The sequence below is a fragment of the Giraffa tippelskirchi genome, chromosome 3, assembly GCF_054371585.1.
Source record: "Giraffa tippelskirchi isolate mGirTip1 chromosome 3, T2T-mGirTip1v1.2.pri, whole genome shotgun sequence".
Classification (NCBI taxonomy): Eukaryota; Metazoa; Chordata; class Mammalia; order Artiodactyla; family Giraffidae; genus Giraffa; species Giraffa tippelskirchi.
Window position 1 is genome coordinate 161,710,787 of NC_137277.1, and position 14,768 is coordinate 161,725,554.

At 43.5% G+C, this 14,768-nt stretch overlaps 1 protein-coding gene and 1 long non-coding RNA gene across 2 annotated transcripts in view; one reads left to right on the forward strand and one right to left on the reverse strand.

The window, feature by feature from the left end:
- The window catches only part of MREG (melanoregulin), a 69,266-nt gene that overhangs the window by 28,547 nt on the left and 25,951 nt on the right, over positions 1-14,768 (reverse strand). The window lies entirely within an intron of this gene.
- On the forward strand, positions 5,728-7,009 carry LOC145541537 (uncharacterized). Its single transcript, XR_014079093.1, has 2 exons — positions 5,728-5,808; positions 6,616-7,009. It is a non-coding gene; the product is annotated as an uncharacterized LOC145541537 (long non-coding RNA).

Consider the following 14,768-nt stretch of genomic DNA (forward strand, 5'->3'; position numbering starts at 1 on the left):
ACCTAAATTTATATTGGAGAGGAGGGCCTGTACCCATAATTATTTTTATCTAGGAAACTTATCTGCCTAACAATGAAACTTGTTTTTCAAACTTCTCCTCTGCCTTCCCATGAATGGCTTTCCTCCAACTTTGAACCCCCAGACTCCTACACCCCTTTTCTTCACTCAGGATGTTACATAAACTTCAGTTATGTGGTTGCCCTTTGAGTCTTCATATCTTTATGGGAATCTCATATATACATAATTAAGTTTATTTTTCTCCTGTTAATCTGTCTTATATCAATTTAATTATCAGTCCAGCCAAAGAAGGGAAGAAGGGAAAATTTTTCCACCGCTACATAACCTTGTATTGTTGTTGCTCAGTCACTAAGTTCTGTCCAACTCTTTGTGACCCCATGGACTGCTGCACGCCAGGCTTCCCTGTCCTTCACTATCTCCTGGAGTTTGCTCAAACTCATGTCTAATAAGTCGGTGATGCCCTCCAACCATCTCATTCTGTTGCTCCCTTCTCCTCCTGCCTTCAATCTCTCCCTGCATCAGGGTCTTTTCTAATAAGTCAGCTCTTTGCATCAGGTGGCCAAAATACTGGAGTTTCAGCTTCAGCATCAGTCCTTCCAATGAATATTCAGGGTTGATTTTAATCTTTAGGATTGACTGGTTTGATCTTGCTTTCCAAGAGACTCTCAAGAATCTTCTCCAACACCACAATTCAAAAGCATCAATTATTTGGCATTCAGCTTTCTTTATGGTCCAACTCTCACATCCATACATGACTAATGGAAAGACCACAGCTTTGACTATATGGACCTTTGTCGGCAAAATGATGTCTCTGCTTTTTAATACACTATCTAGGTCTGTCATAGCTCTCCTTCTAAGGAGAAAGCAAAACCTACTTTATTTGTTGTCAGTGTCCTTTTAATAGAATGTAAGCTCCCTGAGGGCAGACTCTTTAAACACTGCTATAGCCACAGGGTCTACATCTGATGACCAAACAAAGTTACTATTTGTGGTCCCCATTATGGGTTGAACTGTGTCCCCTCAAAATTTGTATGCAAAGTCCTAACCTCCAATGCCTCAGAATGTGACTTTATTGGGAATCAGTGTCTTTACAAAAGTGATCAAGTTAAAATGAAGTCATTAAAGTGAGCCCTAATCCAATATGACTGATGAGCTTGCAAGGAAGGCAACATGTGCCAGAAGCACACTGTACGTTGCCACGATAGGTTAAAAAGGTGATAGATAGTGCCAGACTTCCCTGGTGATCCAGTGGCTAAGATTCCACACTCCCAATTCCAGAGGCCTGAGTTCAATCCCTGGTCAGGGGACTAGATCCCACATACCACAACTGAGGGTTCACATGCCACAATTAAAGATGTCATGTGCCTCAACAAAGATCAAAGGTCGTGCGTGAGGCAACAAAGACCAGGTGCAGTCAAATAAATAAACACTTTAACAAAAGAAAGGAAGGAAGGAAGAAAATAGGCCACCGCAATGAAAAAAAAGAAGAAGCAATAGTGCCAACTACTCTCCACCCAATAGAGAATCATCCCTCTGAAACACTTCAGCGTGTACCTTCTAGTGCTTTATGTTCAAAGCGTTAGTCATTCAGTCATGTCTGACTCATAGCGACCCCATGAACTGTAGTCTGCCAGGCTTCTCTGTCTGTCGAATTCTCCAGGCAAGAATACTGGAGTGGGTTGCCATTCCCTTCTCCAGGGAATCTTCCCCAACCAGGGATCGAACCTGGGTCTCCTGCATTATAGGCAGATTCTTTACTGTCTGAGCCACCAGGGAAGCCCAAATGCTTTCTATCCCCCCAATGTCACTTTAAAGCAGATAAAAGATAAATAGCATGTCATGGATCAAAATACGAAGGTGAGAACTGAAGCATCAATGAAAATGCTGAGAGTTCAAAAACATTCAGCAATGAAAAACCTAGATACATGTGGGCTTGAGCCAGTTCCTCTCAGTGACTAAATCTTACCCTACATCCGCCGAGACGTTCACTTTAAATACAAGCACAGACAGGGGTGAAAATATGAGCAAGCAAAATGCAGAGAAGGATGGACCAAAAAAATCAGGTTCTGCTTGTTTCCCTACTGGGACATGTTACAAAGCCCTGCCCTCTGCTTTCCATGGTTGGAAGAAGAGCCAGGAGCAGGAGAAACAAGAGAGGAAGAAAAGACCTTTCCAAACTAGGGCAGAAGAACAGGCAGTGAGTGGTGTGAATGGCAGCCAGTGTTTTCACATCAGCAGAGGATCTGCCAGCTCAAAGGGAGATGGCATTCAAATGTCCCCGCCTTAACCTGACCTCAGTCAGATGGTTAGCATATCCAGGCACCCCCAGCTCATTGTCCACATTCTTGTGCAGCTCAAGGCTGGTGCTTGCTGTGCTTGATGCTGACTGCCAGTCCATGTCAAAGTCCACCCCTTTCAACAATTCAGCCCTTGAGCCCCACAAAATCCTTCGCAATAAGAAGCAGACTGGCTCATCCAGTGCCCTGACCTCCAACCTCAGGGCCCTCAGACAGGATTCTACCCTACCCCAGGAATCTCACATGGCATGCTTCTGGCAGTGTTTCCAAGGTGATGAGGTTGCTCGAACCCCAGGCCAGGACCAAAAATCACAGTGACATCAGGCATGAACACATCTGGACACCCAGCAAGAAACCACTACACCGAGGGACCTCTCTGCTCAGAAAACCTCTACTCTTCCTCACATTTCACCAGTGATGATGAGTTTGGGGTCACACAAACCCTCCTTCAAGTCATTCATACTCTTCACTGAATTCCTCTAGCTTTGACCTAATACCTGTTTCTTTTTAATTTCCAGTTGAGTTGAGCCTACAGAGAGTAAAAGGATGTTGAACTGGGTGGAAAGATGGGAGGAAAAAAAACGTTAGCTATGGGATAACTGGGGGTAGGGGGACCAGGCTTGATGAGGAGCCAACAACAGGGGCACAGCCAGAGGGTACCATGAGAAGAATCTTGGTGGCGGGGTGGTGGTGGGGGGCTCGAGAAGTCAATGGGGCCCCAGAAAGGAGAGAGAATAGTTCTGCACTCGAAGGTTGCCCATCTTGGGGGTGACAAATACATCCCTGGGTAGCTCAGTCTTACTTCAAGCAGTCTCCTGTTTGCACATCACCCTTTTTCTCACACCCCATCACCATTCCCTCCAGACTTCTGCCTAGAGGTAAATGGATGATGGCTGAAGAGCATGGCCTACAGTCATTTCCCAGAAGGAAAAAATACAGAAACCGCACTGACTTTAGACAGATGATAGTCTATGCAGTGTAAGATGACAAGAGGGCATTTTAAAACTTATTTTCGCACATTGCCAAGGCTGGGCTGGAACAGCAGACACCCTGACCAGTCCTTGGTCTGAGGGTCTCTCTCTTCTTACAAGCTGTTGACACTCCCATCCATAGCTCTCCTCAGAGTCCACCAAGCTTTAAGTGACTGCTGGCAAAGAGTCAACATATAAAAGCTCGTGTCCTGGAAGCATGTCCTGTGTTTAACAACAAACTCAACTGCAGGGACATTTTATTTCGACCATTTGTACATGGTTTCAAAACTTCCTGGTAAACTCGCCAAGGCTGGCAAAAACAAGTAAGAGTAAAAAGTAAACTCCGAGAGACTGAGGTGCGTTCAACTGCACAATGAAACACAAAGTATCCTGGTGGGTCTGTGAGGCCTTCCTCCTGCCTGGCCCCTCCCTGATGACTGCCCAGCATCTGGGCCTAGGGAAGCGGCAGGAGCACAGGATCTTCTGGTTCTTGGATCCACAGCTAGGACAGAAGACGTGGGGCCCAAACACACACTGCCCACTGCGTGTGGCCTCCTACAACAAACCACATCCATTGGAGAAGGAACCAGGTAAACTTGACTCAGGTCCACTGAAACTAGTTCCAAGTTATTTACTTTTTTAAGGCTTTGTCTATGCTTACTTAAAAATAATAATAATAACTTGGAGCCAGTTTCAGTGGATTTTTTTAAAATCTTTGTGCTTACGTACCCACTCCAGTTATGACTTAAATCAAATCTCTAACGATTATACAGTGGAAGTGAGAAATAGCATACTAAAATGCAGAGACATTACTTTGCCAACAAAGGTCCATCTAGTCAAGGCTATGGTTTTTCTAGTAGTCATGTATGGATGTGAGAGTTGGACTATAAAGAAAGCTGAGTGCCAAAGAATTGTTGCTTTTGAACTGTGGTGTTGCAGAAGACTCTTGAGAGTCCCTTGAACTGCAAGGAGATCCAACCAGTCCATCCTAAAGGAGATCAATCCTGGGTGTTCATTGGAAGGACTGATGTTGAAGCTGAAACTCCAATACTTTGGCCACCTGATGCGACCCTGATGCTGGGAAAGACTGAAGGTGAGAGGAGAAGCGGCCGACAGAGGATGAGATGGTTGGATGGCATCACCGACTCAGTGGACATGAGTTTGATTAAACTCTGGGAGTTGCTGATGGACAGGGAGGCCTGGTGTGCTGCAGTCCATGGGGTCACAAAGAGTCAGACACGACTGAGCGACTGAACTGACTGACTGACTGACCCACTCCAGTACTCTTGCCTGGAGAATCCCATGGACAGAAGAGCCCTGTGGGCCACAGTCCATGGGGTCACACAGAGGCAGACATGATTGAGCAACTAACACACACACACATTTACTTAATTTTCAAAAAATATTTTAATGTTATTGGAGTATAATTGATTTACAACATTGTGTTAGTTTCAGGTGTCCTGTAAAGTGATTCAGTTACACATATACAAATAGTCATCATTTTTTAGATTCTTTTCTCACATAGTTATCACATAATACTGGGTAGAATTCCCTGTGCTATACAGTAGGGCCCCTTCGGCCATCTACCTTATATATATATCAGTGCTGGTGTGTTCATCCCAAACTCCTGATTTATCCACACACCCCTCAACATTTCCTCTTTGGTACCCGTTAAGTTTTTTTTCAGCATTTATAAATCTGCTTCTGTTTTGTAAATGAGTTCATTTGTATCTTTTTTAAAAAATTAGATTCCACATGTGAGTAGTATCGTATGGTATTGGTCTTCCTCTGTTTGTCTTACTTCACTTAGTATGATAATCTCTAGGTCTAGGCTCCAAGTTGTTTAATAACAACAATGACAACAGCAATGTGGTAAACAAGCTTGGGAGTGACTTTACCTGACCTCATTTCTAATTAAACAGGAGGATTATTTCAAGAGCGGAGACCCAGTTTGTATTCATTCATAAGCCAACTGACCTGCCTCTTGTATTGCAAACGCATCAAAGGGCACAGCTCCCTCCAGGGTGGGGAGACAGCGTGGTCACGTGGTCTAACTATGCTATAACAAGTTACCCAGGGACTGAATACCTAAATGGAAGGGTGGTTTCATACCAAGAAAAACATGATCTCCTTCCAGAACACTCTGGGGATTTTAGGACTGAGAAGTCACAGATCTGAGCCCCCAACAGAACCGGCCGGTGCTGCCATCCACCCCCTCTCCCCCCAGCTCCCACTCCCCACATCCACTCAAAACCAGAAAGCTGTTTTTACAGAGGACTCCCCTTAAGCCTTCCGCGATTCCCCAGCTGAGCACATTCACGCCCTGCAGTCCCAGCGCACCAGTATCCAGGGCTCTGGCAGGCTCCGTGCAATTAAGAGCCATTTTCAGTTACTCTAAGACGAGCAAGACCAATCAAAGGAAGCGGCGGGGGAGGGGCAGTGGAGAAGGTGGGGGTGGGGAAGCAGCGGACCACCGCGGCTCTGTTCATTACCATGTGAATTCACAGGCGGTTGGAGGGGAGGTAAGCTCCAGAGAAAGAGCCTGCTTTAACAGATGAATCTTAGAATGTTAAAAAGATAAATACCAACTGACTGCTTCATGCACATTCTGCCATTCAGTCCATTTTGGCAGGACTCCTCAAAGCGTGCTCCAGGTTCCTCCTAAGCTATCTCTCATTTTCTCTCTTAATCTCTCTTGTCTCTCCCTTCCTCCCTCTGTCCTTCCCACTCCTTACCCTTTCTTCAACATACCCACACTAAAACAAGACAGATTAGAAAGACCCAGGGAAATAGCCTCCACAAAGTGTGCTGTGAAATAATTATTTTATACCAAGTAGATGTACACAGAAGGAAAACACACGTATGTACTGCTGTCAGATAGTAAAGATCATGAAATTAAGAGAGCAAGTATCCTTTTTTCCACCCACTTCTACTCCCCAGAGGTCACCAAGGCTAAAAAAAAAGTTCATAGGTGACCTTTCTATGAAGAAATTTTATTGTTATGTATTAGCATACATATACTTTTATACAAATGGGATATTTTTCTACACATTATACATACCCACTTAGCAATAGATCATAACTATCTTTCCAAGGCAGGATCTGTAAATCCTCATTATTTTTCTCAAGATAAATATTTTAATGCAACATTTTTTAAAAATCAACATCAAAAAAATACACAGTGAACAAATAATAACATTTTTCAATACAAACAGTATAACTGACCTTTCTTTTTGCCTCAAGCTTCAGTCTGGCTCATCACAGCACTGCTTTCTTTTTATTGTTTTTAAACCTCACTATTTTTTAACCATCAAATATTTTTATTTCAGATGTTTACTTTTCAAAACACTACTGCAAAGAACACGTATCTTTGTTTAACGGTATAAGAACATGTATAGGATGGACTGCCAACAGCAGAACTGCCCAGTGAGTTGATGTAACTTGGATTTGATACTTAGGCTACTCCACCTTAAAAGAATTTCAAGCCAAGGAATGGGGCCAAAAGGACTGATGAGGAAGCAAGGAGCTATTTTGATCACAAGGGATACCACTCAGAAGCCACCACTTCCCCTGGGCTCTCTCCTTTCTGCCAAGAGGAAAACATATAACTTTACTGAAGGCTTTACACAATCTATTTAGGCAGAGATTCCTCAAAGCTCAACAGCCTCCTCAATTTCCATGCCCTCAGTCCAGCTTTATATATTAAATAACAAATTAAGAAAATGAATGTGTCTTTAATTTTAGAAGTGTAGCTGTCCATAGGCAACACAGATGACATCACTAATGGACTGAGAAAAGAGTCAAGAGGTTTCCATGGGAGAAAATGGGATAGGAGGACTTGCTGAGCCTTGGCAATGCATTAAATTCTATCTGCAATAAATCTACATAGATTATTTCACTGGAACTGAAATGGCTAGAGATCTTACCTTCCATTACTAATCTGCTGGCTCTGTTGGGTATCTGCCTAGCCTCTTCAGTTTAAAATATCTGAAATATCTCCCTTGCCCTCTGGAGAGGGAAATGGCAACCCACTCCAGTATTCTTGCCTGGGAAATCCTATGGAGAGAGGAGCCTGTCAGGCTGCAGTCTATGGAGTTGAAGAGTCAGACAGGACTTAGTGATTGAGCACGAGCACAGTGTAATGTACTTAGAGCAGCACTGGGTACACAGTGACTGTTCCACTGATGTCAGATCCCACTGATCTCTGATCCCTCTTCCCCGGTCACCTTCTAGTGTGATCACTAGTTTCCTTTATATATTTCATTATATGGGACAGGCTGGACAGATTAGTCAAGTTTATGGCCCATCAAATGGTTACATACATTTGGGTTTACATGGCAGTCTCTTGCAAATTTGGTTAGTGTTAGTAAAATCCTCTATGATGGTCCATCTTTGTGTCAAGTTGGCTGAGTCACAGTGCCCAGATATTTGGGCAAATATTCTGGATGTTTCTCTGAAGGTATTTTGTGTATGAGATTAATATTTAAATTAGCACACTGGGAGCAAAGCAGATTACTCTCTATAATGCAGGTGAAGTGAAAGTCACTCAGTCGTGTCTGACTCTTTGCGACCACACGGACTATACAGTCCATGGAATTCTCCAAGCCAGAATACTGGAGTGGGTAGCCTTTCCTTCCTCCAGGGGATCTTCCCAACCCAGGGATCAAACCCAGGCCTCCCACATTGCAGGCGGATTCTTTATCAGCTGAGCCACAAAGGAAGCTCAATGTGGGTGGGCCCTACCTAATCACTTGAAGGTTGTGATAAAACAAAGATTACTCTCCTCTCTGCAGGAAGGAATTCTGCCTTTGAACTTGAATTGCAACTACCCCCTAAATCTCCAGCCTCCCCCATCAGATGCTGACTCAACAAGCCTCCACAACTGTGTGAACCATTTCCTTTAAAAATAAAATGTAAATAGATAGGTAGACATGGTAGAATGACAGAGATAGATAAGATAGAGAAGTAGACATAGATAGATATAGGTATAAATATACAGATACAGAGATATAGATACACACACACATCTTCCTGCTTCTGTTTCTTTGAATAATATGCTCCCTAAATTCAAACAGCTCTATGTGCCTTGAGAAAATCAACTGCAGAGACCTGCAAAGCTGATTACTAGATCTGGGGCGGAAGTGACACACCCGCGGTATTATAAGCCTGTGAGATTTGCATGAGCAAACAACCCTGGCGTACATGCCCATCACACTGACCTAAGAACAGTTTTGAAATTTAAAGTGGGTCCTTACTTTGAGGAAAGCAGAAATTCTAACTCATGGCAAATAGAAATCACTTCGTCCTTGTACTGAGTTGAGAGGAAGGAGACTCAGGAAGAGCATAAAGGAGTTTTCCGCATTAACACTAAATAAACATCAAGACTAGAAAATACTAGACTCTCGGGGATATGCAGAACTGAAAGCACTCATCTGAAATCAAGCTTGCCTAACTGAACATTAGACACATTGTTTCTAATAAAATTAACCAATAAATAGGTTAGACACATTAGGCAGAATTTTGTTGAAACAAATCCTAAATAGCAGATACCCTGAAAAATCAGACACACTGGTATTTTTTGAAGAGGGAAATAAGTTGGAAAGTGTTTTACATTCTTCTCTATAAAGTTCTAGGCCTCTAGGCTTATTTTACCACATGATTATTTTTGCTCCCATTTAAAATAAAGAACAGAGACAATCATACAGCTATCTGCCCTAAATCCTCAGATCCTGTAGCTCTTCTCCTCCCCAGAGGGAAGGGCATCGAACTCTGAGTCAGAAGCCCATTTCTGCATGCTATCAGGAAGAGAAAACCTCTTAGTGTCTCTCTCGCACATTCTTTTCTTTTTTTTAATTTATATATATTTTTGGCTGCACGGGGTCTTAGTTGTGGCATGCACGATCTTTAGTTGTGACATGTGGGATCTAGTTCGCTGACCAGGGATCGAACCCGGGGCCCTATGCGTTGGGAGCTCAGAGTCTTAACCACTGAACCACCAGGGAAGCCCCTCTCACTCTCTTTTTTAATAAATGACTCATCTACATCAAAAGACTGCTGTGAAAATCCAGGTATTGTGTGGAGGAGGCTCCCTGACTCTACACAGGCAGGTATTTCTGATGATCTCATTTGTTCAAGGAAAAACCAAAGTCATCACCGAGGTAGTTCACTGAAGGCTTAATTTGCTGATAATGCCTCATGTTTCAAATTTATAACTAGTTAACTATAACTTAAAAAAATACAACTCTTGAGGCAGTTGGATCACAACAAACTGTGGAAATTTTCTTAAAGAGACCGGAATACCAGACCACCTCACCTGCCTCCTGAGAAATCTGTATGCAGGTCAAGAAGCAACACTTAGAACTGGACATGGAACAACAGGCTGGTTCCAAATAGGGAAAGGAGTACATCAAGCTTGTATATTGTCATCCTGCTTATTTAACTTATATGCAGAGTACATCATGTGAAATGCCAGGTTGGATAGAGCACAGGATGGAATAAAGATTGCTGGGAGAAATATCAAAAACCTCAGATATGCAGATGACACCACTCTTATGGCAGAAAGTGAAGAAGAACTAAAGAGCCTCTTGATGAAAGTGAAAGAGGAGAGTGAAAAAGTTGACTTAAAACTCAACATTCAGAAAACTAAGATCATGGCATCCAGTCCCATCACTTCATGGCAAATAGATGGGGAAACAATGGAAACAGTGAGAGACTTTCTTTTCTTGGGCTCCAAAATCACTGCAGATGGTTACTGCAGCCATGAAATTAAAAGATGCTTGCTCCTTGGAAGAAAAGCTATGATCAACGTAGACAGCATATTAAAAAAAAGCAGATACATTACTTTGCCACCAAAGGTACGTCTAGTCAAAGCTATGGTTTTTCTAGTAGTCACGTATGGATGTGAGTTACACCATAAAGAAAGCTGAGCGCTGAAGAATTGATGCTTTTGAACTGTGGTGTTGGAGAAGACTCTTGAGAGTCCCTTGGACTGCAAGGAGATCCAACCAGTCAATCCTAAAGGAGATCAGTCCTGAATATTCATTGGAAGGACTGATGCTGAAGCTGAAACCCCGATACTTTCACCACCTGGTGCGAAGAACTGACTCATCTGAAAAGACCCGGATGCTGGGAAAGACTGAAGGCGGGAGGAGAAGGGGATGACAGAGGATGAGATGGTTGGATGGCATCACCGGCTCGATGGACATAAGTTTGAATAAGTTCTGGGAAATGGTGATGGACAGGGAGGCCTGGCGTGCTGCAGTCCACGGGGGTCACAAAGAGTCAGACACGACTGAGCGACTGAACTGAACTGAAGTGAACTGAGGCAGCTTTATGGTTTCTGTTTCTTCTCAGGCCTAATTGCTTTATGCAAGTTGTAAAAAAACTAACGGGGAGATACAATTCTTATCATCAAATGATCCTGCACATGAGCACAATAAACATGTGGTCTGCCCTCTGGAAATTCACCAGCATAAGCGCGATAACTTAGGAAACCCAAAAAATGCAGCCACCTGTTACTGCGACAGTGAAGTTCTAGTAATGGAAAGAGATGGACAGCTCCCTGCCCTTCTCCTCCAGGCATTGCATCTTCCTGGAGGTCCCCAAGGCATTGTCCATCTTCTCTGTCACTGACCTGTCAGTACTCCCAAGGTGTATTATCTACTACTTTTCTGGAACTCCAAGGAAAGGAGGCCAGTAAGGACAATCTAAAGAACAGGAATATAAAGAGGGCCTGGCCATTACATGTTAGCATGTGGATGCTCAGGAAAAAAACAGAACTAAATTCACATACAAAGAGCTCTCCCAGTCTTCTGATCTCTCTGTTTCTCTTCCGTGGACAAGTGGTTCAGAAGGAGGCTCTGCTAAGACATCAGTTGCTTCTGGGTTTATAACACTAATGCTAATATTCAGTGGTGGTGAGTGGTCCACAGCTGCAACTGTCTCTATCTGGATGTGAAAACTGATCAATCTGAAGTCATCAGCTGTTTCATTGATCATTGTGGAGGTTAAGAAAGGTGATCTTACTAACAAGTGTTGGTGAGGCTGTGGATAAATTAGAACTCTCACGCTTTGCTATTGAGAAAGGAAAATGGTACAGACACTGTGAAAGAGTAAGGTGGTCCCTCAAAAAATTAAACAAAGAATTACGGTATGATCCAATAATTCTACTTCTGGGTATGCACCCAAAAGAATTCAAATCAGGGACTCAAGCAAATATTTGTATACCCACGTTCATAGCAGCATTACTCACATTGGCCAAAAGTTGGAAGCAACCCAGATGCCTGCTGACAGAAGAATGAACAAACAAAATGTGGTTTATACATACAATAGAATGTTCTTCAGTTTTAAAAAGGAAGGAAATTCTAACACATGCTACAACATGGATGAACTTTGAGGATCTTAGGCTAAGTGAAGTCAGCCAGTCACAAAAAGACAAATATTGTATGATTCCCTTAATACGAGGTACCTAGTATAGTCTCATTCATAGAGACAGAAAGTAGAAAGGTGGGTTTCAGGGGCTGTGAAAGGGTAGGAGGGAGTTATCGTGTAAGGGATATGGAGTTCTAGTTTGGGAAGATGAAAAGTCCTGGAGGTGGATGGTGATGATGGCTGCCCAACAATGTAAATGTACTTAGTTGCCACTGAACTGACACTTAAATATGGTTAAAATGGCAAATTTTATGTTATTTATATTTTACCACGATTTTTTTTTAAAAGGTGATCATACATCCCAGCTTGTCTAGAGCAGTTTCAATTTATATCTTTGGCCTGGCATTCTCGGTGGCTCAGTGGTAAAGAATCTGCCTGCCAGTGTAGGAGACTCAAGAGACACGGGTTCGATCCCTGGGTCGGGAAAATCCTCTGGAGTAGGAAATGGCAACCCACCTCAGTATTCTTGCCTGGAAAATTGCATGGATTGAGGAGCCTGGTAGGCTATATTCCGTGGGGTCACAAAGAGTCAGACACAACTGAGCACACATGCATATACATACTCAATATTAGGAAACTTCTTTCTCTTTCTTCTACTTTTTTAAAAAAATTTTTTGGCCATGGCATGCAGCATGCTGGATCTTAAGTTTCCCGACTTGGGATCGACCCTCGGTTCCTGCACTGGAAGCACAGAGTCTTAACCTCTGGATGACCAGAGAAGTCCTCCCCCTTTCCTCTTAGTTAAGACCTTGTGATCATGTCCCAAATTGGACAATAAACAGTAAGAACTCCCTGAGGTCAAATAACTAACTATTCAGCGTCATCTCAGGACATGGCAGAGGTATGACTCTCATCCCCAACTGTCTAATTCCAAAACGCATGCTTTTCACCACCTCACATCCTACTGAATATCTAATGATTTTCCCTTTGCCTGCTTCGTTTTCTGTCTCAGCTCTGTTGGCTCACACAGAGTTTTGATGTGCTACCTACTTGCTAAGAAACACGTATTACCTGAATGCTAATATCCAAAATGCTTTGATTTTTTTTTTTAAGTCAGGGGTGGGCAGAGAATAGAAAAGAACATTACAGACAGACAATGTCTTCTGGTGGAGCCCAACAGATCTTTTGTACCCAGAATGCTGCCTGAGGTGTTAAAAGTTCCCCAGGCAGCAGCACCTGGAGGCTGTTGCGTCCACTGCACAACACAAGTTTGCTGTTTTGTTAAGTCTCTGAGTCGTGTCCAACTCTTTGTGACCTCACAGACTGCAGTCCACGAGGCTCCTCTATCCATGGGATTCTCCAGGCAAGAATACCGGAGTGGGTTGCCATTCCCTTCTCCAGGAGATCTTCCTGACCTAAGGATCAAATCCAGGTCTGACGCACTGCAGGCAGATTCTTTACTGTCAGCCACCAGGTAGGCTGATACTAAACAAATACCAACGTCATCCACTCTGTGATTCAGTTGGTGCAGGGTGAGGAACAGTTGACAAATACACAGCCCAGGGCAGCTACCTGGCAGGAAGTCAACACCCATTTGGCTTCCCTGGTGGCTCAGATGGTAAAGCATCTGTTTGCAATGCAGGAGACCCGGGTCTGGGGTGGGAAGATGCCCTAGAGAAGGAAATGGCAGCCCACTCCAGTACTCTTGCCTGGAAAACCCCATGGATGGAGGAGCCTGGTAGGCTACAGTCCATGGGGTCACAAAGAGTCAGACACGACTGAGCGACTTCACTTCACTTCACTTCAACACCCATTTGATTAACACCCATTCACTTTGTCTTTGACCAAAAAGATTCCACTGAAGCTCTTTCTAAAGGAGATGGGGGCAAGTGTTTCCGTTCATAGAGACTTCCAGGTCATACACACAGGCTGAACTATGATCCCAATTGCCTCACTCTCAATGCCTTGGACAGATGACCGAAAGTCTCTGATCTTATGTGTCAAAACTCCTTCATAGGGTTACTGTGAGGCTTGAGTTTTTGTCTGGAGCACACACATTAAGAAGGGCGCTTCTGCTCAGCACCCAGCATGATCCCCCATAAATATTATTACCTAGAACACAGAGGATAAGACAACTTGATTCTCAGATTCTAATGAGTGCTTTTATTCTCTCCCCCTCTAACCCAAATAGTCACTAGCAAAGTCAAATAAAGAATGCTTGCATGCCTGGATGGGAGAGGAGTTTGGGGGTGAATGGATACATGCATACGTATGGCTGAGTCCCTTCACTGTTCACCTGAAACTACCACAACATTGTTCGTTAATTGGCTATACCCTAATACAAAATAAAAAGTTAAAAAAAAAAAAAAGAATGCTTACATTCAACAATCTGGATCATCTGCATCCTAAACAAAGAGGCCTTTTGAGAAGCCCGGAATTATCTAGAGAATCGCTTCCATTTTCCACTGTTATTTTGCTCCTTGATGCTTGGCTTAAAACTTACAGTCCTATCGCCAACTGTAGCCAGTGTTCACCCACTTGTAGAGAAGTCAGAGGGCCTGACCAAAGCAAGCCCCACCCAGCAAGTGGAGACTTGGAGGGAGTGATGCAGAGCCCAACCAGAACATCCCACCTCCAAGCGCTTCCAAGTGATGTGGCTGGTACCCAATCATCTCAACCCTCTCTCCACCTCCTCACATCCTCCGACCAGACATTCCAGTTAACTCGCTTGTCCTTTCTTTTAGTACCAGGGATATGACAGGCTGAGCGTATAATCCAGACGCTGCAAACAAACCCCTGGGAACATCTGTCGCTCTTTTAAACATTTTATAGGAACTGTTTACAATGCCTGGCTACACTCTGCCAGCAGGGAGTCCTGACACACAGGAAGAACAAACAAATTGTAAACAGGAATATTTTATGTTTTTGCCTGTAAAGTTTTGAAAAATAATAACATACAGCCCATTCCCTGGGGCTCAGCAGAGGGAGATTTTCAAGTTTTCACAGGATCCCTTGAGCCACACAGCATCTGGTATTCACGTGGCTCCTGCCAGTGCATAAACACTGCTTCCCTCAGTGATAGAAGGTCATCATCAGAACGAAGTACATTTCC